This window comes from Desmodus rotundus, chromosome 7, assembly GCF_022682495.2.
Source record: "Desmodus rotundus isolate HL8 chromosome 7, HLdesRot8A.1, whole genome shotgun sequence".
Taxonomy (NCBI): domain Eukaryota; kingdom Metazoa; phylum Chordata; class Mammalia; order Chiroptera; family Phyllostomidae; genus Desmodus; species Desmodus rotundus.
The window spans coordinates 74,090,868-74,117,947 of NC_071393.1; the positions used below are offsets into that span (position 1 = coordinate 74,090,868).

A 27,080-nucleotide genomic window follows, 5' to 3' on the forward strand; every position below is an offset into this window, starting at 1 on the left:
GCGCAGGGGGACCCTGCCCTGCAGCGCTGCGGGTGCCGGCGCCGACACCCACTTTCCTGTCTGTGGTGTCACTTCGTGTGTGTTTCTTTAACCTGCTGTTGTGTTGGCCGCTGACCTTACATCGTGCTACACGTCATTGCTCTGTTTACTCTTTTCAGAATTAAATGTTATTTTTACAGGTTTATTTATTCCATCAAAATGTGTGCTTTATTTCCCACATGTGTTAACTCAGCCTCCCATTCATTTGAAACAGTTACGTGCGTGAGTCACCGTATGCTGCAATTTCAAAGTAGTTTAATCGTACTGGCCTGGTCACATGATGCATTTAATTTAATTGTTTCAGTCCTGCAATTAGCAAAGTGAGGATGGAATTTCATAAAAACAAATACCCATTAAAATCTGTGCACAAAAGTATGAGGATCCATTTCCTTGTTTGATTTTGCATTTTTTAAACAAATTGAAAAAGAAATTTGGCAACACTAGAATAAAGTAATAAAATAATGAAAAGGATGACACATGAAGCGTCAGTGAAATTGGACCGTTTAGGAGATGAGACAGTGGAGGGTGAGTGTGTGTGGTACAGTGAGTCAGGGAGTCCCCGTGAATCCAGCGAGTCAGATGGGCAGAGACATAAGCTAGGCAGAGCAGACAAAAGTTAACCAGCATCGCTGGGAGGGACTTTACTGGTCAGCTGGACCCCGTCATTAGACAGACAGAAGCCATTTGCCCAGGACTCACCCAGTCAGGCACATCCAGGAGCCAACCCTGTGGACCAGCGGTCAAGATTCCGTGGCATAGAGACTGCTGGGGGCAGCCCATCGCTCCTGCCTTTGCCGGCCCCCTGCTACGTTATTACTTGCCCAGGACAGGTGCACATGTACATGCCTTACCTTAACTCAGATGAGCTCTTTGGGACAAGGTCTATGTCTCTTATACCCTAGATATAAGCTGCAGGTAATGCTCACACTATAGGGCATTGACCTCACAGGCCCAGAACCTCCTCAGTATTGAGGTGGCTCCCTGCCTATGGTACCAAACCAAACACTAGCATGATAGTTAGAAATGCTCTTTCTAGACACCAGAATGCCTCGGCTTGACTCCTGGCTGTGCGGCACTGAACAAGGTAAGCCAGAGTCTTCCTCTGCAAAATGATACTCTGGGTGCCTACTTTGCGGACTACTGAGAACTAAAGCTTTTAGTACAGATACTTGTAGATGCTTGTACTGATTTGATTTAGTTCTAAATGTCATTTTAATGGCCTAAATTTCTCTGGAAACTTCTCAGGTACATTGGGATCCCAGCTACTTGATTGGAGTCTCAGTCTTGGATTAATTCACAGTACAGAGCATAGCTAAGTCAGTAACTTAGTTAAGGTGAGTGAAAGAAATGCAGTATTCTGTAACTTAAAGGATAAGGGAAAATGACATGTTTCTGTTGGGAGTGGCCTTCAGGCAACAAAATACTTGTACTTAAAGAAGACAGTCTTAAGATCAGCCAAGAACCAAGCACCAAGCTATCAGGAAGGTCCATCTGGTCCCCAATCTTTAGTCTCAAGGTCATTGAAACACAAAGGGCCTCCTCTGGCTTACAGGCAGCCGCTGCTGCTGTGCCGTGGCCAGAGCGCAGACGTCTGAAGGACGGCCTCTGCTCCCGTTTGCTCTGACGGGTCAAGCCGGGTCTTCCTGCTCACGCCAGTGGGAAGCAGCATGCAGACCCCTTCCTTCTCTAGCCACCTGTAATCGCATCTCACTCCCCTCTCTCCTTTCTCTTCCTCTTCCTTACCGAGACATTGCTGCCCTGGGGAGCAGGGCCTACTCAACCCATTTAAGTCCTAGACATTTTGTATCTTCCTGAGACTTATTTGTAGAGGCTTTTGGAACTATTTCTACTTTATGCTTTGCTACATCCCCGTCCTGAGCCAATGGATAAAAGGTGACCACTGCTTAATAGGAAAAAGGAAAGGGGAAGCATAGGAAGCCCCAAGAACTTGATTTAAGAACTGGAAAACCCGGACTCATACCTCATGTCTGCTCCTTACCACCTGCTCGATCAGGGCAGGTCAGCCTGCCGTATGGAAACTAGTGTTGATGGTTCCTGCCCCAAAGGGCATTGTGAGGACTGAAAGCACGATATGGTTGCCAAACATGAACATTTCTTGGTTCGTAGCAAGTGGTAGATTCCTGTCTCCTCAGCAGCCAGCTCAGAGATGGGCACAGGAGAGACAGGTGGAGCTGGTATAATCCATCGTGTTCACTCAGGCCTCCAGTTGCAACCTGTTGCATCCTGTTTCACTTTATTCTTATTTTCAAGATTATTTATTTATTTATTTTTAGACAGAGGGGAAGGGAAAGAGAGAGAGACATCAATGTGTGGTTGCCTCTCACATGCCTCCCACTGGGGACCTGGCCTGCAAGCCAGGCATGTGCCCTGACTGGGAATTGAACCAGTGACCCTTTGGTTGGCAGGCTGGCACTCAATCCACTGAGCCACTCCAGCCAGGGCCTCCTGTTTTACTTTAAATGTGTTATTTTACCCACTCCAGGACAGGAAATAATCTCTTGAAATGTGTCGAAGAAGATTAGCTAATAATTGAGCTCTACAGGGGCTCCAGTAGGATAAAGAGACATAAGGCATGCTGGCTCCCTTCAGGGAGTTTATAACTTAGCTTGAGAAACAGGATGTCACGGGTTAAAATCCAAGACAATATCCAGGGCAGTCGGTCAAGGGACATCTCAAAGTAAGCTATGACCATAAGCCAAAGGTGTGTTAGGACACTCAGCAGATACGAGGGCCACCCTGGGTTGGGGTGTCCTGGAAGCCCTCATGGTATGACAGGTATTGGAGCTGGTTTGTATTAGGTAGTTTTCACCTGCAAGAGTAATCACAAAATAATTAAAAGTACTGTGAGGGGTAAGAAGGGCTGCTGGCTCACGTGACACCAGCCTGGGGTTGAGCCCCTAGTGCAGGACCCAGGCCCAGCTTTCTGCTCTGCCGTCCTCAGCGTGCTGGCTTTGTCCTCTGGCTGGTCTCCTTGGCAACCCAGATGGCTCCCACGGTTCCAAGCTCAACAACTTGGAGCAGTATAAGAAAACTTTCCCAAAACCCTCCCGGCAAACTTCCCCTCTTATTTCTTGGTCATATTGTTCCATGCCCTGGGCTCTCACACTGATCCCTGGCATAAGGAAGGCAATTACTGAAATTGGTCCAAACTAAGAGTCATCCCTGGGACTGGTGTTGGGGAGGGGCCTTTCCCCGATCCCATAGGAAGGGGAAGAATGCACATCCAGATACACTGGGTTTCTTCCAGCCAGCGAGAAGAGAGATGAGATGGCTTTGGAGAGGCAACCAGTAGTGTCCGCCACACGGGTGGTGTTGGATTTGGTAGCAAAATCGCATCCTGGACTGGAAACTGCCTGGGTCGTCAGCCCCTGACCTGTCAGTGACTGAGCCAGGGAGTTAACTTCAGGAGGCCTTAGTTTTCTCATTTCTTGAATGGGATAATAGTTCCGACCTAGGTCATAAATTACACAAGGACAGAGACTTGAGCTTTGTACCCAGCAAGTACTCAATGGATATTTATTGAATGGATTCATTAATTGGATTATTTGAGGATTTAAGGAGTTAATGTATAGTAAGCACAGTACATAGCCTATAATGTGTGCTCAGAAAAACTGGCTTTTAGCTACAGTCACTGTCGGGGCATTAGGAACCCTCCACGTATCTCCTTTTCCCGCTGTGTATCACCTGGGTGGCCAGAATCATCACTAGTCCTTGCCCACTGCAGAAGCTGAGATGTGTCGAGGACTCTGCTCCTGGTAGACTAGGGCTGGGATGGCAGAGGCCCATCACGTCCTCTGCTGGAAAGAGAACGCACTTGAAGAGTCTAGCACTAGGGACTCTGCAGTTTGTAACTGCTCTGACCTGTTTCTGGGCTGGCCCTCACCTTGCTGTTAACTTCGCAGGGTCAATCCCCTGAAGTGCCCCTAGAATCAGCTTAGTGGGGAGGGTTGCCCACAAAAGGCTTTTCTTTTTCACTGTCTCAGTGAAGGCCCAGCCCCCTTCTGCTAGTGCCGCCTTTTCCGTGCTCTGACCGAGATGGGCCAGCCCCTCCCATAGAGGCTGCTCCCAGGAATATGCCACTGCTGGGCCTGCTGCCAGCCACTGAACTTCCAAGGACTGAGTGTTGACTCCCTCCTGAAGTCTCAAGGCCCTGTCCTCTGTCCCACAGAGATGAAAGCCAGCCAGAGACCTCACATCCCTTTCTGCAGCACTCACAGCTTGGGAAAGCAGGATGTGGCCAGACCCCAACCGAATGGCTCCCTTCGGCCATCTGTGCAGTGTCACCCAGAAACAGTCGAGCCAGAGCTGCCCCCGGGGGTCCCTGCCTCAGCCACGGGGTCACAGCGACAGTCAGCGCAGCACTCTGAGCCGCAGATTCCTCATCTGTAGAAACTGGGGTGATAACACCGACATTTTGGTGTTTTGAGGATTCAATGAACAGCTGGAAAGATCCATCCTGTGCCGGCACCTGCCAAATACTTTATTAAAATGTTTTCGGCTGCTGCCACCCCACCTCACAAAACCAAGTATTTTCACAATTCCACCCACCCCTGGAAAAAGTATTCCATTCCCTTGAAGCAGAAGTACATTGTTTCTCCTGAGGGGGAGCTCCTGGAGGTCCACAGCAGAGTCCCTAGCCTGGGCCACTGCTAGTCGCAGAGATTCTGGTCTGTGCTCCACTCCCTCGCACCCCCTATAGCATTGGGACGGATTGGACAGGACAGGGATGCCGTCCAAATGGTGCCTCTGGCGAGCTGCTGGCGCTGCCCTCTCCTGTGGGTCTGTCTCCCCATTGACCACTCCCTTGTCACTCTCTTTTGGTTTCCCCTGGTTGCCCTGGAGATGTGGGGGATGCCAAACCAGCTTCTTGGGGAATAATCCCTGTTTTCTGTCAGATGCCACTTTGGTCCCTTTGCCTCCTCCCCACCTCCCTGCCCCTTGGTTTCCAGGCAGGTTCTGCAGCCCACATGGGCTGTTGGAAGGCCTCCGCTCTTCGCTTTTAGGCAAAGGGCCAGTCTTGGGCCTTCTGCTCAAGGCCAGAGTGACGGTGGCCAGGTAGCAGGGCTCTTGGTAGTAACTCCTGGGCTTTTCCAATTTGCTTTATTTGTAGTAAAGAGTTGCTGGAGAAATCCCCTACTCTGCAGCCCAGTAGGCTCCTATTCCATGGAGCACGATAAGGAAAAGCCCCCTGCCAGCCCTCCTCCACACACCTTGCCCTGCCACCAGGGCACTTCCTTACCCGGGCCTCCCTACGCCCCACCCCAAACACACCAAAGAGGGCACAGAAGGGACCCAGAGTACCCCAATCTTAAGCATCCTTCCTACTGAGGACCCCCAGGGCTTGACCTGGTCATCCTCCCTTTTGCTACCACACCTGAGAGGGTGGGTGGGTGCCCTGGAGGCATCTGCTCCCCAGGCACCCCACCTGCCATGCAGGAGGCCATTTGGGAAAATCTTTTGGAGGTGAGGCCCCTGCCTCTGCCCTGGCTGTCCTGGAGGCCCAGGGCTGAGGGACACTTCTGAGGTAACTGCAGCTCTGCCTGGGGTGCAGGACACAGGTCTCCAGTGACAGCACCTGCTCATCAACCCAAGGCTTCCTTTTGGGAGCCTGCCCTGGCTCGGAATGGTAGGAGATGAAGGCGAGCAGGATCTGTTCCTCCCATCCTGGCCCTGAGGTGCGAGGTGTTGACGAGTGTAGGCAGGTAGAGACAGGCCCGCTCAACCATCAAAAAGGCCCGTGTAAAGCGCCCTCTCTACATGCGGCGCGAGGAGGTGGGAGAGTGTGTGGAAGAATCTGAAGATGTAGAAAAATTTGGCAGTGAAAGGGAATTCTTCCCACATTACTAGAACACTATGCTTGTTTTTGAAACGTCAGTCTCTGGGAAAGCCTAGGAAGCATTAGGGGAAGTTTAGGACTTCACTGGTACGGGGCTTGGCTAAGCATATCCAAATGGTTCTTTTCAAACTATGCAAAGGGCGTTGTTGATACAGGCGACCATTCCAGATGAACCTAACTCACCAAAAGGGTGCAGATGAGGCAAGTTGCTTCGGAGACTCTAAGTACACGTCCATTTTCAAAAACAAAAAAGCTTCAAGTGAAAGACTTTATTAAGAAATTGTAAGGACACCATCTTGGCTGATTTGCACACTGCAGCCCTGAGAGCCAAGATTCCAAGGCGGAAACGCCCGTGGTGACAGCGCTACTGCTGCCTCTGACCAGGTCAGGGAGACATCGCACTCGGGCCGAGCTAGAGCGGAAGGGGCCTGCGAGGACAGCAAAGGGCACAGAAGAGGCCTGTGAGGAGGGGAAGCCACATTCCAGCCCTGACCCTCCCCCCCATTTCCTGTGTGGCTTTGCTGAGTCACTTAATCTCCGGGCTGCAGCTCTTTCACCTGTAAAAGAAGGGGTGGGGCTGATGATTCTAGAATCCCTCTCAGCTCCGTGATTCACCATATTCCAAGTAAGGGAGGCCAGAGCACAGAACCCCTGCAGGTGTTTTATTCATTCATTCAACAAAGTTTGCATGAGCATCTACTATGTGCCCAGCACCATGCTGGGATTCCTGCCCTGGACAACTCACAGCCTCCCGGGTTAACAGAGAGGCGACTCCACTGGGATAAAGAAGGGCACAGGCCACACCACTGGCCCAGGAGCAGAGGCTTCTGTACGTCTGCCCCCTGCTACAGGCTGCCAAGCTTTGTGGGGTTTCTTCAACAGGCTGGCAGGTCCTTCCCCCTGCCCACACCCACCCACCCCCACCCCATCCTGCCACCCTTTCTACAACCTGTGAAAGAAATAGATCTAAATTTGCCAATATTTTCACCAAATCAGGCAGTCATGCAATGTGACAGAGCAGAGGAATGAGTCTGCTTATGCAGGCCATCCATTTTCGGAAGTCCGTGAAGACAAGAAGAACAAAAGAATCAACGATTACCGATGATCACACTGAGCGATTAGAAATGATTAGAAAATGTGCCAAAGATGCCCAGGTGACCAAATGGCTGGTCCGGGGCCTCAGGCACCCTTTCCTTTAGCACCAGCACCCCAATCTTCACCACGCCGTGTCTGGTGACAGAAGCACTATGCCCAGGCTACCGTCCCTCTACCAAAGCCAGAGGTAGACACGTGGCCTGAGCCCACTGACCACACGCTGCTCCCTGCTCTGGGACTAGGTGTGCAGGAGCAGTAGGTGGGGCGTGCGGCGGGAGGACCTTCCGTGCAGGTCAGTCCGGGTGCCTGGAGACCTCGGGGCTGCACGGGCTTCGGTCCTGAACTGGATGCCCCAGACTGCTCCTCAGCGCTAGGAGTTAGTTAACTGATGGCCGTCAAAACCTTTCCTTCCTGCTCAAGATGGAGCTAGGGTGGGTTCTATGGCTGGTAGTTGGACCTGACTAACTGAAGTTTTTATGGCTAATGCCATGTGGTCCAATACTTTGCAGTTCGGTCAAAATGTCTATGTGTTCAGCTTGAGCCCTTTGCACAGGAGGTGACTGGGGTCATGGTTTAAAAGATCAGCCTGCGCCCTGTTGGTAGGTGGATAAGAATGAGCAACAGCCACAGTCACGCCAGCGGAAAGCTAGGAAGGAAATCCATGTTTGTTGAGCTGTCAGTATGAGCGGTCCCTGTGCCAGGAGCTTTGTTCATTTAATTCCCATAATCCTGGAAGGCAGGCGAAATCATCCCCATTTTATGGATGAGGAAATTGAGTCCAGTTGGTAAATAACATGCCAAAGATCACTTGGCTGCCAAACAGCAGAGCTGGGACTTGAGGTCAGAGCCTGGGCTTTTACCCGGACACCACACTGCTCACTACGGAAGAAAATGTATGAAAGTTTGCAAAGACAGACAGTGAGCAGCCTAGTGCCACCTTGGTTGTAAGGGGCTGGGGAGTGGGAAGAGCCGGCACGTTCCCATCTGTGGGCAGCAGTGGGAGCGGGAGCTGGGTGGTCAGGGCGGCACCTGCAGCTGGACAGCAGGACGTTGGGCTCCAGGGTGAGCATTGCCAGGTCTGTGGTCAAAGCCACGGAGAGGAGGGTATTTCGACCGAGTGTGGGTAACGGTGCGGAGAGAGGAGCAGGGAGCCAAAACTTGGGCACCCCACAGGGGGATACTGAGAGAAGTGAAGGAGCCAGCGAAGAAGGCGGGGAGGCTCAGAGAATGGAGGGCACTGTGGAAGGTCGGGCTCCACCTGGAGCGCTCAGGGGAGGGGGCCTATGGGCGCATGCGCAAAGGAGCTCAAACTACCTACCTGCAAATGCCTCCGTTTCTGACCAGGGGCGATGATACCTAGGGGGCAGGTTGAGTGGCTGCCTTCTGCTTCCTGCAAACCCAGGAAGCCAGCGTTCATGCTGTCCAGCACCCACTGTGTGCTGCTCACATTAAAACCAGCTGACACCCGGAAAGGGAGCTCAGCCCAGCTGTGGTCAGGGCCGGCCAGGTCTGAATCTCGCAGCTCTGCGGGGGTGGGGAGTCTGGGAGGTCTGGCCTCTGGGGGGCTGGGGGAGGCTCCCGCTGATCCCGGCAGGCAGCCCTTCCTCTCCCTCCCCCTCAGTAAAGGAAGGCAGGGAAAAACGTGTTTTTATAAATAGCTCCAGCCCCAGCTGATTTGTAAATTCAGTGGGTTTTTTTGTGTCAGTGACATCACCCTCTTCCCCATGGCAACCCTCGACGATATCAAAATTGCCAAGCAACGTTGGAGCAGATCGCTGCCTGAGGATTTAATGGAGAAATCCCAAAGTGAGCCGCGGTGCGCGGTGGAGGAGGGGCGCGCCGCGGCGGGGAAGGACGCTGGAGCCGCCGGTGCCGCCTGCCAGGCTGCCACTGGCCGGCTGGGACTCCTCGGGCCACGCTCCCTCCGGTAGCCCTGCTGTGGACCGCAGGTGGGGGAGGGCACTGCTCCCTGCCTCACATTCCAGGAGCCGGGAGCAGTCATCTAGGTGACTAAGCTGGCCCACTGACACTGAGTCACCCGCTGGCTTGGAGGTTTCTTTCTTCCCTTTTGCATCTGATTATTTGGGGAACTGGAAACTTGGAGCTTCACCTGAGTCTCGCCCCTTCCAGCCTCCCCTCCCTACCTTGGGCACCGAGGAAGATGGGACCTGCTGAGAGTCTGCCGCCACTTCCTAAGGACGTGGAAGACGCTGCGGGGGCCCGAGGCGCCATGGAAAAGACTCCCGCCAACAAAGTGCAATAGCAGATATGGTGATCAGGCTGCTGTGTCCTCTAGAGGTGTCAGGAGAGAAGGGGAGTCTGGCCCATGCCGACTGGAATCCTCCCGGGCTGGCTTTGAACTCACCTTCCATGAGATATTTCTGTAAATGAGTATCTTCTAGGGTCAGAGTGGCATTTGGAGAGTGAGGCTGGACTGGCTTAGGCCGGAGTGGGCAGGTAGGTGGCTCTGCTGGGTGTGGCCCCACGTGTGTGCGAGTGTGTGTGCTGCCCGTGCGGAGGACAGCAGGGGGCATATGCAGAGAGCTGGGGATGGGGATTTGGCAGCTCACCCTCACTGGTGCTGGACCAGCCCAGGTTCTGAGGTGGGTGCTGTGGAGAAGGGAACTAAGCACCCGGCCTGAGCATGGTGAGGAGCAGCTCCAGCTCAGACAAGCCCGGGCCCTCTCTGAGTCCACAGCACAGACACAAGGTGGAATGCCGAGGCAGGGAGTGGTCCAGGGAGGCAGGCCGGGGATGGAAGCCAACCTGCCAGTGGGCTGGACAGCACGTGGGCTGCTCCCTCTCCTGACAGCCCTGGGCACTAAGGAGACAGCTTTTTACCGAGGAATTCTGTCACTCGCCCATGCGGTGCCCGTCAGTGTCTATGTGGGTTCTCTGCCAAGCTCACAGGGGTGCATTTCCTGAGAAGAGTGCCGGCCAGGGCACACCCTCTCCGCACTCAGGCCAGAGCCCCTGGCCCCCACGGGGCATGCTCCGGAGTGTGTCAGGCAGAGGGGCGTGGGCCCCACCTCCCCCACACAGCTGGCAGTTTCACGGGCACACCGGTGAGTAAGCTGCCGAGGGAGGAGGCTCTGTGCCCACAGAGGCAGGACGACACCTACCAGGAGCCTTTGGGAGAAATGGCTGAGCAAGAAAAACACTGAGATTTTCTTTTTCTTTTCCTTTTTTTTTTTTTCCTTTTTGCCTGAAGGGAGTGGCGCTTCCTGGGCTAGAGACAAGCACCAGCCTGCATTGGGGAGCTCGAGGCCCAGCTGCCCGGAGGAGCAGCCACGGTAAGGTCCCTGCTACCGGCGCGGACATGGGCTCAGGCTTCCCAGGCCAGGGTGGAGTGCAGAGGTGTCCAGGCTACTTGCTATGTGGGACAGGGGAGCAGCTCTGGATTCCTGTGGGCCCCGTCCAACCTGCCACTCCCTTTCCAGATCAATTTTGAAACAGCCCAGTCCAACCTGGCCTCTGGTGTCCTTATTTCTGCTATCCCTGCCTATACCTTCCTCTCCTCCTGGGCCAAGCCAGTGCCACCGGACGCCCCTCCTGGATGCCCTGTTCCCTACCACCTCTGAGACACTCCTCTCCTGTATTCACCCCACACATATTTATGGAGCGTCGCTGGGACCCAGGCTGCATGCCATGCCCTTATGGAGGGCTTGACCTGGTACACAGTCCGACTCTGAAACCCGGTGGCAGGCAAGGTTCAGGGGGTGCCGGGCTGAGCGCCGCTCCTCCTCACAGGCCTTGGCCCCTCACTGCTGCTGCAGGTGAGCAACCTGGTTTGTCCAGGGATGTCAGGCCCAATGAGCTTGGGGTGTTAAAGCGCTGGGGCCCCACCAAGAAGCAAGGCTAATGCAGTGTGATTTGTTCTTCTGGTGTCATACACCAAGGTTGGGGGCCCTGCTTGGGTTCTTTTCCTAGGCTGGTTCTGGTAGGGACCAGGTTCTAAGCGTTGAGGATGAGCTCTCTGGGCTGCCTGGCCCTCGGGTTCCACGGAAGCCCATCTAGCCGGGAATAAGGCCTTTGGGCCAAGCACAGGGTCCTCTCTGCAGATCAGGAGTGGCTGTGCACCCCTAGCAAGGCTTCAGGAAGCACTTCATTTGGGAAAAGCTTTGTGTCCCTGTGAGTAGCTGCAAGGTGGGAGTGTGGGAGCTGCATGGGCCTCCTGGTCCCCCAAGAACAGACTGATTCTTTGTGAGCTGAGCTCTCTGTGATGTGCCAGGCACAGGGAAGGTGCAGGAAGGGGGAGCCCATGGAGCCAGAGTCAGGATGAACCCCTAAGTGTCTCCCTCTCAACTAACCTCCACGCCTGGCTCCAGGATGAAGAAATCCTGCCTTCCCGCAAAAGGTGACTCCAAGCCCGGGGATCCCCCATGTGTGCAAAGCTGAGCAGCAGCTGGTGTCCAGCTGGGTCAGAGTGGCAGAGGGTGTGCAGTGCCAAACAGCAGGCAAGCAGGGGGCAGCTGATGGAGCCAGGAAGGAGCAGAGGGCAGAAGCCAGATATGGAGGAAGGAGAGGGAAAGGCTACCTGAAGTTTAAAAATGGCTTAGGGAGGGCTCTGGACGCTGATTTTCTTATACCTGCCTGCCTTTGTGGCGTGGCCGGGCAGGGGGCAGGTGGAAGGCGGAAATGCTGAGACTACATTCCTTACACACATGGCCCCAGAGGGAAGTCCAGCACACTCTGTCTTGGGTGTAGAAGGCCAGAAGGACTCATGGGAAGCTGTCCTGTGGCCTAAAGCAGAGGCCTCCTTGTAAGATGCCCTCTACTCCATGAGTGGGAAGGTCCAGGGCTCAGGAGCAGTTTCTGAGACTTGGGCAGTAGGAAGGGTGCTGGCAAACCTCATCCACAGGCATTCTGCAGCCTGCTGCCATGAGGGCTTGGAGAAGAGAGCTCATGTCTGCGCACATGCCTTGGGGGAAGGAAGTGGGCTGGCCAGCAGGCTGGAATAGAGCATGGGAAGGTGAAAGCCTGGAGGCAGAAAGAGTCCCCAACCTCCTGAGGCCCCGCTGGCCCTCCTGCCTGGGGTGAGCACGCTGACTGGAAGCCCCCTTCTGAGCTCAGTCAGCCCTAGGGCCCACTAAGGGCCAAGGTGAGATGCGTAGGGTACCAGATAAATGGAAATTTGTCCTTTCTTGGCAAGATGCAGGCTCCGGCAGCACCTGGGAGATGGCAATTGGTGCCTTGGTCTGGCTCGCTGGCAGGCAGGGTACAGCTGTTGCCTGACTCCTAAGTACAAAACACTGGTAGCAGAAACGGAGGGTGGGGGAAGTGCCAAGAAAGGAACAGGACAGGGCCCTTGCCCCGGGGAGCTTACAGCCCTCAGCAGAGGAGGGAAAGGAAAGCTGAGCTGCAGAGCCATGACCAGCGAGCGACAGGGGTTGCTGCCTTCTGATCACTCTGGGCTCCCTACTCATCACTAAAATATCAGTCGTGACCCATTCAGTCTGGGTAATTTATAAATTTAGACCAATACTGGGAGGTGGTTCTTAACATAGAACTTTATGTAGATTAAAAAAAAAAAAAGATTAGCCAGGAATGAAAACACAAAGGATGAAGCAACTTCTACTGTTTTGGGCAGAAGACAGGTTCTCAGGGACCAGGAAAGGCAGAGTGGTGGAGGGTTAACAGCAAGAGTCAGCAGGTGAGTGCCAGGCCCCGGGCAGCCGGTTCCTGCCAGGTGACCTCAGATGAATTACCTCATCTCGCTAGGTCTTAATTTCCTCTCCTGTCCAACGGAGATAATTATAGGACCTATGAGATGGGGTTGCTGAGAGGACTAAATAAGGCCCTGTGCAAACACTCAGCAGCAAGGCGGGCACACGAGCGCTCAGCAATGTTACCGTTGTGGTGACTGTTAGTGTTAGAGAAACAAAGTGCCGGGAGACGGCGACCTCCAGGGGAATCAGAAAAGGCTTCATGGAGGAGGTGGCTTTGGAAGAACTCTTCCTTCTAGAAAAGTTGAAGCACTCAGAATGCTGAGAGATCCATGCCTGATAATGCTGGAAGAAACGCAATACCAGATCCATTTTTTTCCCAAATAGCAAATGGTTTTTCCACTGACGTTCTCTAAAGAATGACTGGAGACTATTAAGAGTTTCCTTCCTTTTCTGGGGGTGTAGAGTTGGACATCTTGAGAACTTGACATGGACTGTATGTAGTGAAGGAATCTAGCAGCCTGGTCTGACTCTGGTCACATTCCTCTCTGGGCCTGGAATCTCGTCACAGGGTGGCCCCGCTTCCTTGAAGAACTCTGTACACCCCTGGAGGCGGTGCTTTGTGCAGAAGGGCCAGACTGGAGACCCCAGCGATCTCTTGGACTGCTGTGGCAGGGGACTCCTACGCAGAGACACTTTTCTTTTCCTACCCGAGGGGTATTGCTCTATGAATTTAGGCAAGATAATCCCTGGCTCTGTTCACCTGAAAGGACAAGACAGACCCAGAACATCAAGACTTTCATGTGCTGGGGGAATCAGCAGGCAAAAAAAGGGGGGTCCCCTCATAACCACACGGGGCTACATGAGCCCCAGCAAAGGGACGCCCATTCCGGCCGGCGTTTCCTATACAATCTCATTACGGCACATGAGGCAGGGCCAAGACCCGCGTCCTTACAGAGAGACAAGGATGGCCTTGCTGGTGCACCTATGGGTTCTCTGTGGCAAAGCTGTCCCCTCAAAATGCTATGTTGTCAGTAAATGCTGGCATCTTTCTGCTTGGCTCCGGTTTGCCCAAGACTCAAAGGGCTCAGGCCTCTAGGCCTCTGGCTAAGGGGGTGGGGGCAGGGCTGTGACCTGCACACTCAGGCTGCCCAGGATCTGAAGTGGGGGCCTTTGGGTGCTTAGAAAAGCAGGTCCAGAAAGCACAGGTCAGCTGAGGCATAGTTCTGCTCTCTGATCCCAATGCAGCAGCTGGCCCCAAGGCAAATAACGAGGAACCGGTCACCTTGCTCAAGGCCCCCTGCTGCCTGCCTGTCCGCCCCAGCTCCTGAAGGCTGCAGCAACAGGGTTAAAACTGGAAGGACTGGTTCTCTGGTTCAGCTTCCTGGCCTGGAGCCTCCAGTCTCCATTTTCTTTCTTTCAGCTTCAAATGAGGCTTCAAGAGGAGTTATGCAAAAAGGCACAGAGGGTGGAGGAAGCCTGGGGACCCACTGGCGACAGCCTCCTCGCAGGTCCAGAGCACAGTCCAGGTCGATGAGGAGAAGCCCAAAGGTGGAAAGGGCTGCCCCAGGAAGGAGCTGGCTGCCTTGGATGGCTGGAGCCCATTCAAAAGGAGTCCCTAGGAATATTTAATCCAGCCCCCATGATTTTAGAGAGGGAAGAAGAGGCCCAGAGAAGGGAAGTGGGTCCTGAGGTCACACAGCTAATTGGTGGCAGAGCCAGTTTCAGGCCTGGGGGTTCCCGCCTCCCAGCCCAGTACTCTCACTACTCGGGCTGCCTTTCCACAGGCAGCAACTTCAAAGGCACCCCAAGCAGGGGCACACACTAGCTGCCCGGTGGTAACTTGATGGATTGAGAGCAGTGGCCTGGCCTGACAAAGTAGAAGGGTGGACAGGTCCCAGCCCTCCTCTGTGCCTCCTGCCAGAATGGTCCCAGTCCTGCCACACACCCCACTCCCACACCACCAATCTTGCTCCTCATAGAAGCCCAGCTTAGCTCCTGCTCGCTCAGCACAGCCCCACATACAGAGGCTCTGCCCACCCTACCCAGGCGACTGAGTGTAAATGGATTGACTCAAGTTCTGCTTGTCCCTAGGAGGCAGTTTACATTTTAGCCAGAAGGCTGTTGATGTCTTAAGACCAAGGGGATAATGATGAGAGTGTCTAGGAATGAAAGAGAAACTGGGGCAGAGGTTGGGGGTTGGCACAGGGGAGGCCCTTTACCTCCGGTGGGTTTTCCTACTGTATATATACTCTGACCCCTGGCAGGAATTTAAATGTCCAATGGCCACCATTAGAGGTCAGATCTCAGAAGCAGGAGGCCTGTCATCTGTCACCCTGTCACCAGACCCAGGTTGGACAAGAAGACTTCAGTATTATACTATTGTGGGTCTTGCTGGAGATGGTGCATCTGGAATGCAGAAAGGCGGAGCTCTGGACCCTGGCGAGGGTGGAGCCAAGCCCAGGGGCAAGGATGCAAGGTCAGAGAGTGAGCAAGGGCACAGGGCTCCTGTGGAGGAGGGGTGGTCAGGACAGGAGCAGGGGCTGCCTCCCAAGGGTCCATCACCCCAGCCACCAGCGAGGGTGTGGCAGTGCACACCAGGCCCTTGCCACGCCAGCATCCACATGGAGGTCCTGAAGGCTGCCACTCCTGGGGCAGTCACAGTGTGGGCCAGAGACTCAGGAAGGAAAGACCCTGAGAAGGGCGGGCAGCAGCCACTTGGGCCCCTCCAGGACGCTCTCAGCCCAGCCCAGCCCAGCGGCCGTTAGACGGGTCCTGCGTCCGACGCCAGCGCAGTGCAGAAACAGAGGCAGCGTTCCTCGGGCTCTGTAGCGGGGGTCGGCGCTCCCAGGGGACCACAGCGCCCACAGCCTGTGAACCGTGTGCATTTAGGGCTCAGGTGTTCCGGCCGGAGGGCTGTGAAGGGGGCTCGGATAGCAGCATCGTGCTTCCTCAGACTCTTCCCTTTGTCCTGCCTGAGCCCTCAGCTGGTCACAAGCCTTCTACTCCCCCCACTCACCTGTCCTTCCTTCAAGTCAGGCCCTGGGCACCAGGGCTTGGGTGCCAGTCACAGCCCTGCCCCAGCCTCACACTAGGGTGGCCACTGGAGGCTCAGAAGAGAAAGGAAAGGACAACGAAGGCATTGGGGCAATGAAGGGTTTCCATTCAAGGAGGCTTCCAGCTGTTAGTTCTGCCAGCCAAGGTGCCAGCCAGAGAGCTAACCTGTCAGCAACAGACATTTGGGTGGAACCGTGGAGCCCATTAAGAGCAGGGCTGCAAAGTGATCACAGTGAGAAGATATTAAATGAATTCATCATGTCTCTAAGATGTGTGTTCTCAGCACAGAAGTGACTCTTTCCCAGCCCTCCCCAGGGCAGCTTATAACCCCTGTCCTGAAAATGGCACCACAGCCTACACTGCCCCAGCCTCAGCCCCTTGACGGGGGTGGACAGTGGCCCCTGCCTCTGAGTGGCTCGTCCAGGTTAACAGGCTTCGTTGGGACAGTCAGGCAAGTGTGTCAGTTTGCATTTGGGGAGAATCGGCCTTCTATGTTCGCTTTGGCATAGGGAGCCTAGTACAGATACAAACTTGAGAAAGAGTACAGAGAGGCTTCTGGGTGCGGGAGTTCCCTCTGCGGAGGTTCGAGGCCGCAGGCTGTATCTGTCCAGCAGCCACGCAGGGGGCCCCATGGACTTCTCCCAAATCCCTAACTGGCCCAGACTGTGCTGCCCCTTCTCTTTCCAGGGTCTGGAGGGGATAGAGCTGTAGGGTTGATTCCTTAGCAAGTTCTGCTGGAAGAACCCTGGTACACGCCCCCATGGCACACCAGACTGGGCTCTGTTGCTCCTAAGGCAGCTGTGTGCATACATGGCACGGCGGAGGGGAGTTTTCTCCTTGGTCCCTTACCAAGGGTCAGGAACCTTTCACCCTGTTCTACATCTCATCACTTCACCCCCTCCTGGAGGGAAGGCGACACTGCCTCCCCCGTCACACACATGTAGAGACTGAGACATGCTGGAAGTCTAGAGAGGCAGAAAGGCTCCAATCCTTCAAGAACCCACGCTCTGCAGCTGGGCTCTGCCTCTGTCCTGCTCACGGACCCCAAGGGCTTGGCAATGTCAACCCGCTCAGCTCACACTCCCAGGCCCTCAGACATGGGCACCTGCCTCTCAGCCCCTTCAACAGAGAGAGAAAGAGATGTGGTGCCATCAGGGTGAGGGACACTGGCCCAGGCCACCCCAAGAGCAGGAAGGGATGGGTGTTGGACAGCATGGAAGAGGAGAGGAAGAGATCTACTCCAAAGACTGCCTCCCTCCCAGGCGCCAGAGGGTTCCTCCAGCCAAGTAGCAAGCAGGTGTGCCAGGCCCCACCTTGCCAGCAGTGCCTGCATAGGGGCCTCACAGTCCTGGGCCCATTCCAAGTCTGAAGGACAGAGGGCTTGGTGCAGGGACTCCAGACAGGGTGCTGGCTCATGACTGGGGGAATCTAGCACCTGATTCCTAGCAGAGGAATCAGTGACAGGGTGGGAGAAAATGAAGCCCCTCTGCCCCTCACCCCCAGTCCTGTGTAGGGGTCCTCATTTCCTCGTCAGAAATTGGGAAGAAATCAGTGTCGCATGACTTACCCATACAGGGTGGCAGAGTTGGCGCAAAAAGGCAAAAGACTGGTGCCTCCCCCACCAACTGTTCCCAGGACCATGACCCACCGTGGTCAAGTTGTATCAGACAGTCCTTGGAACCAGGGCCTCTGAGCCAATGGTCAGGCGGTACACTTGGGTTGAAACTTTGGCTCCACCATTCAGTAACTACCAGGCCTGGAGCTAGTTCCTTAACCACCCGGAGCCTCAGTTTCCTCACCTGTAAAATGAGAAGAATAATGGTATCCTTCTGTGCCAAGGTTGTGGCGAAGCCTTGAGTGAGATAATACCTGTGAACGGCTGAGCATGGGGCCTGGCCCATCGGAAGCATTTAATAATTGGCAGGTATTGTTATTAGTATTATTAGAGGAGGGCAGAGTCATCCAGAGAAAGGAGCCCTGGCAGTGAGCGAGCTTGTCAGCAGTGTTCCCGATCCCCAGGCAGCTTTTCAAGTCACACCACAGAAAGGTGCAGGGAAAGGATAATGTGTTTGTGTTTCTGAACCACAAGCTGATCCATATCTTCCGTCTTTGGTCCTAACCCAGGCTCCCAGCCCTAGCTGTAGGGGCGCAGACGTTATGGCAGGCCCCAACAGACACGGCCGAGAAGGAGCAGGGAAGTGCCCGCCCCGCCCAGTGTGCCTTCTCACACAGTTCTGGTTGGCCAGTGCCCTGGCGCTGGCAGGGCTCCAAGAGCTATTGCCCATGGTGAAGTGTCAGTTCTCTGTCCCTGCTCGGAGCTCCTGCCCAAACTGTAGAGCGGCAGTGCATGGACAGCTCCCTCAACCTGAAGGCCTCTGTCAGGGGCCAGGGCTCTCCAGAGGGCGCCCCTGATCCCTATGCCTAGCCAGGCACAGCGCCCTGGGAACAGGGCCAGAGGCAAGCACAGGGATGCTGGAAGGGATGCTGTTCCCCAGATTGTCCCTGCCTCCTCCTGCACTGTAGTTCTGCCCCCTCCTCCTGGGCAGGCTGAGCTGGGCGTGGCTCAGAGGAGGATAGAGAAGACGGGGAGGCACACGCAGGAATTAATCACTCAGGACCTATTCTGCGCATCCCAGCCATCCTAACTTGCAGACAGTCATCCAACCCAGTGCTGATGACCCACCTGTAGGTACGACCAAAAGTGCAGAAACGTGGGGCTGTGAGGGCCCTGAGTGGTACCCTGGTCCAGCCTAGTATCCAGCCCACGGAGCCTTTTCTCTAGCACATCTGGGGTCTTCAGTGATGGCGGATTCATTACCTCCATAGTCAGTCTTATTTGGGGGTCTCTACCTCTCCCCAAACCCCATAGAAGTTCCCAAAGATGGGGGGACCTCAGGGTTCCCTAGACTCACTGCCTGCAGGGTGAGGATAGGACTTGGCTGGTAGCCTTTCTGGAATACCCAAGCCGGATTCAAACCATGTTAAATAACAATTCACTTCTGATAATATTCTAATGTTTATACCTTGTCATAGTTCAAAGGTTCAAAAGTACTGCTCAGAGCTGTCGTTTTGGTATATAAGGTATTTGTGTGAAAAGAAAAGAATTCATGCGTGCATTTGTGAGTCAGTAAAATATAATTTAGGGTGCTGATTCTAGGTTCAGTGATGTTATACATTTCATTCTAGCTTTGGTTCATGGCTCATTTCAAATCCTCAGCAACCCACTCCCCCTGCAAACCCCCTTCCCCACCCACCCAGCACAACCCACTCCCACAGCCAGTACTGCTGTGTAACTAATCTGTGGAGAAAGCCATATTTGTACCACATGGCCCCGTTGTCCTAGGCTCAGCAGGCAGCTTCCTGGGGGGCCACCAGAGGTCAGAGGTTGGCTAACAGAGTCAGGCATATGGTGTAGCCTGAGTAAAGAGAAACAGTTTTGGGGGGAAGACGCGGAGAGGAGGAGGGGAGACAGGGTAAGGAGCAGAGCAGAGACCTGCCTGCGGTCACCCCAGCTTCCACACCGCGCTCCGGCTCACAGGGCCAGCGTCCCCAGCAGGCACCGCCATGCTTCTCCCACACAGGCTGAGGACGCTGAGGCAGCTAGTCAGGGTGCAGGCTTGCCTGGGGCTGGCGAATTTCCACCCCCCACCCTAGCTGTGCTCGGCGGGAGTGTGGAGTAAACAGTGCTTGAGCAACACGGCCCATGTGCAATCGCTTTATCCATAAACCACGTGCCGATATGTCTGAAGAATTAGTGAGGAAAAATGATGCATGACAACAGTGACCTAAATAACCAGAGTCTGAGGTGCCCAACACCTCTGCACTGCCCTGGGTCCCCTTGCAGTTATGCTATCAGTCACTCAGCCTCTGCTTTCGGGCAGCCATTTGGGGCGCAGGTGCACCGAATTTCCAAGCCAGAATCCCCTCAACACTCAGTTGGACACAGCTCTTTCTGGGGGCCCAAGTCTAAGACAGCAAGGATATTCTCGCTTCTTTATTTGGGGAAGAGACAGACAGATGGCCTCTGCCCCTTCCCCACAACATTATTACACAGGAGAAACCACCCTCCAAATCAAAAGAATTAGGGCAAAGGGCAGTCAGGAGTGAGCCACTTGGAAAAGCCATCCTGGTCCTAAGCCAGGGCACTTAGGGTACAACCAGGAGGTGCTGGCTGTGGAAACGAGCTCCATCCTCTGTTTGCCGCTGCAGGGCTCCTGAAAGCTTTCTTTCCCCCAGAGGTCCCCTACCTGAGGCCAGAGGGTTGTTAGAACTGAGCAAGGTCTGGCAAGGAAACTGGAATCTCTCTAATTCCAGCTTTCCTGCCCAAGACAGGCCAAGGTGGCAGGTGGCAGGACTCCAGCTGGGGCTCTCCGAGGTGTGTGGGAGGGTGACAGTGGCACCTCTAGGATCTGGGAGGAGGCAGCCCAGAGCATCTACCATGCAAATTGATGAGTTAGTTACACAGAGGGGGTCTCAGCGGATAATCCAGGTCCGGCGGGCCTCTACTCAGACGCCCTGGGACCGCGTGGCCACTGGCAGATCACAGCGGGCCAGGCCCAGATCAGGGTCCCAAGGTGATGGGCCAGAGGAAGGTGGCGACCAAGGGTTTGAGGGAAAGGGTTGAGTAGGGAGGCGCCACTCGCGCACAGAGGCTCCTGGCCACGGCCCCAGATCCCTGCACCCCTTGGCATTTTTTCCCGGGCAAACCCAGGCTATGTGTTCCCCGCCGAGACCTACCTGGGGCCACACCCTGAAATCAAACTCGCGGCCAGGTGAAGCGGGCGCTGTACCAACTTGTAAGCGCGGCCTCCCCTGGCTGTTCCTGGCGCCCAGGTCCTTCCCGCCGAGGGCGGGCCGACTCCCGCGCCCTCTCCGAGTGCTCCGGAGGCTGCCCGCTCTCAGGTGGGTGTCCTAGCCACCCCTGGAAGCTGACTAACCTCCCGGGCTGCGGCCGGGACGAGGGGACAAGCTTCCCTGTACTCGTGGCCCCCTTTCCCCGGTTTTTCTCATTCCCCGAAGTTCGGAGCCGCCGGTGCCTGAGAGCTCGGGCGCTGCGGGCGGGGATTTACCTCCGGGAGTGCGCCTGGCCCGCTGGGATCCCCGCCCCATTTGGGCCTGCGAGGCAGGGAAGGGGGCGCTGTGTGGCTGCTGTGGGTTAGGAAGCCGATGGAAGAAGGGTCGCAAGCGCTGCACACTGCCCCCTTGCAACCTGTGAGGATCCCTCCTCCTCCCTTCGCACCTGAGGAAGTGGCTCAGTGGGGAGGCTGGTATGGGGCTGTTCAGAATGCTCTGGATTCCCACCGTTAGCAAAATCCGTGGGGACACTTGTCATATTTGTCACAATGACTTTCTGGTCTCTTTCCATCCAGGTCTCACAGGACTGACTGGGAAGGTGCTTAGTGTTCCCTCACCTGGTGCCTGAGCTCTGCCTACTGAAGGGTGAGGAATCAGGAAGAAGAGGAGGCGAGGGAGGCAGCTGGCCAGAGGTGAGTGAGGGACCGCCATCCCTGGTAGGGTGTCCAGGAGGAGCCTTTGGAGAGCAGCATGAGGATAGATTGGAAGGGACAGTGAGCAGGCAGGTGGCTCTCCTAGGCTGGCCCGTTCTTGCTCCTGTTAGGCAGCAGCTGTCATTTTTAGGTGCCATTTCTCAATCCTTAGTGGAGGTGCATTGTTACTTCCACCACCTCAGCCCACAGTAGGCTGCTGAGCTTCAAATGCCCCGCCCTGCCCCCTGGCCCAGCCTCTGCCTGGCATCAGGCATGATGCCTGTCTGGAGCAAGGCAGCGTCACCAGAGCTGTGCGCAGGAAGTCAGTAGCAGGCCAGGAGGCAGTCCCAGGCAGAGGTGCTGCTCTGCACACCCAGCCTGACAACTCGCTCCCCGGACCTCCAACCTGCTAAAATCCCTCCAGCTTTTCTGTCACCCAGTGAGCAGCATGCAACCTGGGGTGGAGATGCTGCTGGCGACACTAAGAGCTAAGACAAGGAGTTCCCAGGGCATAGCTGTGCTTTCTGTGTCTTGCCCCCTTCTGGTGTTCCTTTAGGGTCTTCTTGTTTCTGTGGGTGGAGGAGTGGAGGAGGCTTGGGTCTGTGTTCAGACCTTTTGTGGCTGGTGCAGTATGTATTGCAATGCTGTGAGCCCCCCCTTTGCCGTGTATAGGACAGTGGCTGAGAACACACTGGGAACCAAGAAGAGCTGGGTTCGAATCCTAACCTTGCCTTTGATTCCGTAGGCAAGTCGCTTTACTTCTCTCCAAACTTTAATGTCTTTGGCTATAAAACGGGAAGGATCATGCCCTCCTTGCAGGATAGTTGTGAGGAGTCACAGTGAGAAATGAGAACAGTCCATCAGAGGACCACGTCTCTCACCTCCACTTGTTAGTATTGGAAAAGCTGAAGCTACCTGAGCTCTCCTTGCTTGGAGAACGTTGAAAATGATCTGGCTCTGTGGCAGGAGACGCTGGAGGTTGTTAGAGCGAAGCCCCGGGAAGACAGTAAAGGCAGAAGAGGGTCCATGGAGGGTGGGTAGTGAGCTGGCCCCAGGAAGGGGCCCATTTCTAGAAGGGGATATGAGTCTGGAAGCAGAAACAGCAGCACGCTCTGTATGTGTTTGTGGTGACCCTCCACACAGATGTTGCCTGGGGTAGAGGGAGCCTCTGGCCTGAGGCCTTCAGTCTGATCTCTAAGTAGCTATGTGATCTGAGGCAGGTCATTTACCTTCTCTGAGCATCATAATAGAGGAGCGTGGAGTTAGAGAGATCAGGGTTTGAATCCCAGCTCCACACTTACCATCTCAAACAATAACTTCTCTCCAAGCCCTTTACGTTACTTGGCTTCTTTACTTGTAATACAGAGCACATAATGTCTACCTCATAGAGTTGTGACCATTGAAGGCACTAATAATAAAAAGCACCCGCCAGTGCCTGGCATGTTCTGGGTACTTTATACATGTACCTGTGTATATTCCCTTTCTCGTCTCCTCCTTCCTCTCCCCAGCCTCCTGTTGTCTTTAAAATGCACCCAGCAAAGCAGGTTTGGCCCAAGTCGTAGTGGTACTATAAGCATAGAGTGAGGAAGTAAACAACATAGATAAAGTTAAGGGCTGTGAAAACATAATCTGTGTGTTTTTGGAGACCTAATATGGAGACTGTGTGATCGGAGACCTGATCTTGTGAGTGGGAGACTCTGGAGGTTCTTTCGGGCCAGGCACTGAGGACTCTGTCATGAGGACTCAGGACTCTGCATGCTGAAGCTGTTGAAAATCCGGGCTGGTGAGGCGGAGCCTGGCCTGCAGCACCCCCAGGCAGGCCACCCTTCTCTCTTCTTTCAGACAAAACCCTGTGCCCAGGAAAGTGCAGTCCTGGGGACTGGGGAGGGGGTTAGGATTCTCAGTACAGTGAGCAGAGGTCAGAGGGCTGGGCCGCCCTGAGCTGCTGCTGCTGGGCCGCAGCACTGAGTGTGCTGCTGGAGCCAGGCCTGAGAGGCGGGCCTGAGTCAATATTGACCTGCTCTGGCTGGCCAGCCTGGCTCTTTGGCCTCCTATTCAACTGGAGTGTTGACACAAGTGATTGAATGAGCTTTATTATCATATTCTTTTCAACAACAGCCCCATTATCTCTCCCCTGGGGATTCACTGGGACCTATAGTGTGGGAATGATGACAAGGGCGGGGGAGCCCAGACAAGCAGGCTTGTTATGTGCACAGCGCCCTCTGCCCTGCACACACAGCGTCTCTGTGGGCCGCTCCAGTGGGACAACAGGACCCGAGTACTACTCAGCATCCTGGGGACACTCCACACTGCAGCACAGTAGTGCTGGGGAAGTTCCTTGGGGAATCTTACGGAACCCTCAGGCTACGGCCTTGAGGGCTGTGGCCTGGGTCTAGGACCCACCCGCACTGCTAGTGACAACTGGGCAGAAAAGCAAATGAAATTCCCTTCAGGCCCTCCCCCCTGGTATATAATTGGGGGCCAGGAAAGCGTGCTGGGGTGCTGCTTCCCCTGACTCTCATGCCCTATAAAGAGGGGCAGATGGCAGTCCTGGATGCCTGGTGGAGGCTGAGGAGGGACAGAGCTCAGCTCCACACAAAGGATGAGTAGCAAGGGGACAGACAGATGGAGGGCAGGGGCCGAAGTAAGGCCCAGGAGCTCCCCATCACGGAACTCCTTCAAGCAGTGTGCAAGCAGGAGCCAGGCAGGAAGGACAGCAGTTTGGGAAGGGCCAGAGGGGAGGCCAGACCCCATGACTGAGCCCCACAGGGCGAGCATCACCATCTCCTCGGGGGGGAGGTGAGCTCAAGAGGGTGACTAGCAATATCTGTTTGGAAAAGCAAGCTAACTCCACGGGAGCAAGGGCTTTGTTTTGTTCACTGTGGTCCCAGAGCCCGGAGCAGAGTAAATGCACAATATGTACTTTTGAATAAATTAATGAATAATATAATTTTATATTTAAACGAACTCTAGAAAGCAAAGTTTGAGAAAAATCTTCTGGCTGATGAGGATTCTGCGGTGGGAGGCTGGCTGCGGCCCACGCTCTTCTCAGCCAGGGGCCACGAGAAACCCAGCTCTTCAGGACAGGTGTGCGGGAAGCCAGTCCCCAAGGGGGCATGACGAGGTTGGGTAGCCCAACCACAGATGTTCGGGTGAGAGGGCCCAGCTCTGGAGGGGACGTGACAGGGTCCTCTGTGGGCCATTCTGTGACCAGAGGGTGGCAGTAGTAGGGGTGCCTGTCTAATTGCTGTGGAACTCAGGTCATACCTCTGTGTCAGTGCCACGATTCTGGAATAGTGCCTTCGCACAAGCAGCACCTTGGATGGGCCGAGAACTGCGCGTTGTGGGTGGAGGGAGGCGGCAGCTGATTGCATCCATGTTCCTATCAGCGCCTGGGGCAGACAGACAGGCTCTGCCCCTCCTTTGCTCTTTCACTTGGGCAAGTCACTTAATCTCTCTGAACATCGGTTTCCTCATCTGCGTGATGGGACAGTAAAGATCTTACCTCACAGGCTTGTGGTGAGCAGACTGCACATGAAGTGCTCGGCCTTGACCTGGCACGTACACTAGGCCTTCCCTGAGTCACCGTGACTGGGGGTGCCCAGAGTGAGCCCTCAAGCTGGAACAGATGCTGTTCGTCTTCTCACTCTGCCACGTGTAGGAGAAGCTGGCAGAGGTGAAGGAGTCCATTCGCTGGGCACCACCTAAAAGGCTGAGGCCTAGAAAGGACAGTAGACCAAGGCCACAAGCTGGAACTCAGAAACCACATTCCCTGGGGCCACACTGAGCCAGAGCTCAGCTCTGATTAGCAGGCCCTGAGCCTCCTGCAGAGGAAGCTGTGGTGCGCCCCCCACTCTCACTCACTGGCACTCGAGCAGGGCACTGGGTACAGCTGCCTCCTCTCTTCCAGTCTTCCGGCTTCATTCCTAACAGACAGCTAACCAGCACCCCAGAACACAACCAACCAAGCCCCACGCCCTTCAGAGTAGCTGCACACTCCCTGGGCTTGCTCTCTGGAAGCCACCTTCCCAGCCTGCCATGTGTTTCTGTGAATCCCTTCCATGGGCTAAGTGTCCATTCCTTGAAAGGGATTTGATGTGTGGAAATAGCTAAAACCCACTGGAAGCCAGGCCTGGAGGATAAGGTGGGTGACCAGGTCAGATACCACCACTTCCAGTGAAAGCAGAGACGACAGGTTCAGAGAACAGTCGATGTTGGTTCAAGATGGGCCCCAAAGAGGACTTCTGACTGTTTAGAACAGTCAGAGTCACTCCCAGGGGCCGCCTCCAGGGGCAGCACTCATTGGAATGTCAGAGCTCTGGTGTGAGGTCCAGATGCAGGCTCATTTCACTGTAGTCCTGTCTGAGGCTTAAGGGACCCAGCAGCTTGGTAGCCCTCACAACCCAGGCCCTGGCCCTAGAGGAGAAGCAGTGTGGGAGGGTGACCCCCACGCTGTGGCTGTTCTGCTTACCTCTGTATGAACTCTAGACCAGCCAAGCCACAGCACCCTGCTCTGAAGGCCACCACCCAAACCCCGTGTGGCCATGTAACTGTAGCAGCAGCCACAAAGCTCTGCCTACCACTCCTGGAGCCAAGCCTGTGGGTTGCCTGCCTTCAGGCCAAGACCCTGTGGAGGCGGCCTGACCTACTGGAGAGAATACACCCCTACTGCTTCTGTGGCTTTTTCATACATGCCAGGCCCTGACATCACAGCCACCAACATGAACTTTTTGGAATATTTCACCCACACCTCACAAGGCAAAAAGAAATCTGGTTTCAGATAAAGTGAGGGTCCGCCTGCAAGTCAGGGCAGCCCCAGCCCCCTGGGCTTCTGACTCACAGGTCAGCCTGGAAAGAACCTAGCAATCTTGGTCGATGGAGCTGGCCCTGGCCCACCCCCCACTACATGTTGCAATGAGCTTACTCAGGCTGCTCAGCCTGGCCGTATTCACAGAGACCCCAGGAAGGAGATGAACAGCAACCCAGGGCCCTCAGAGTGGGCCTGGTGGGCGGAGCAGGGGCTTTGGAACCACATCTAGGAGCCAACCCCAACTCCTTCACGTCCCAGTTCTATGACCTTGAGCAAGTTATTTAACCTCTCTGAGCCCATCTGGATTTGTGAATAATAATAATTCCTATCCCCTAGCGTTGTTGTTCGGATTAAATGAGTTGATCCTAGCACATAGTAGGTGCTGAAGAACAGTAACTTCCCTTTCTGTCTCGAGTCTCCTCTAGCATGACAGTCCCACCCCTCAGTGACCCCATTCTGTGGTTCCCCGAACTCTCCCATCAGCTCTGCCCTCAGGTTCACTGGGTGTGGCAGCACTTCCTCCAGACAATCTTTTCCAGGAACTGACGGGCTCCTCTGCCAGCTGCTGCTGGAGGAAGCAGCCTCGGCAGGGGCTGTGCCCAGGGAACTTCCTTCTCCAACTGGTTTGGGCTGGGCTCTTCCCTCCCAGCACCGGCACCCCCCCTCTGGTCCAGTCATGGGCCGGCCAGCCGGAAAGTAGTATCTGCAGACATTCAGAAGAGGAAAGTTCAAGGCATTCCTCCGTCACAGCGATGCATCCCAGCCTGGGAAAGAATCCTCAGCACCTCCCTGCCCTGTGCTGGGGAGAGGTGTCAGACAGACAGGAGGTCACCGCGAGTCTGAGCTGGCGCCCCGCGTCTGTCCATTTCTCCTGCAGAGTCCAAGGCCCACATCACTTCCAAGTCAGACAGAAAGGTTGACTGGCTCTCTGAGGAAAAATCATCTTCCTTCCTCCTCAGGGTACCGTCTTTGAGGAAAGTGCCTCTACTGGATGAATTGAGTGTGGATGCAGAGGTGAGAATCTGGGGGTGGCCACTGTAAGGACGCTGGCGTGGCCTGATTTGCATTAA

General features: G+C 54.9%; 1 protein-coding gene across 9 annotated transcripts in view; it reads left to right on the forward strand.

The window, feature by feature from the left end:
* Window positions 1-8,727: 8,727 nt before the first annotated feature.
* Window positions 8,728-27,080, forward strand: part of PAK6 (p21 (RAC1) activated kinase 6) — a 34,812-nt gene continuing 16,459 nt past the window's right edge. Inside the window, exons 1-5 of one of the 9 annotated variants that reach the window (XM_053928285.2) lie at window positions 8,728-8,997; window positions 9,122-9,448; window positions 10,203-10,284; window positions 21,084-21,200; window positions 26,888-27,024. The gene's annotated coding sequence lies outside the window, so the exon portion shown is untranslated. Of the gene's footprint in view, window positions 9,449-9,558; window positions 9,595-9,798; window positions 10,057-10,091; window positions 10,285-20,463; window positions 20,617-20,844; window positions 20,926-21,083; window positions 21,201-26,887; window positions 27,025-27,080 lie in introns of those variants that run through there. The other 8 variants (XM_045201583.3, XM_045201588.3, XM_045201587.3 and 5 more) reach the window with 8 other exon arrangements.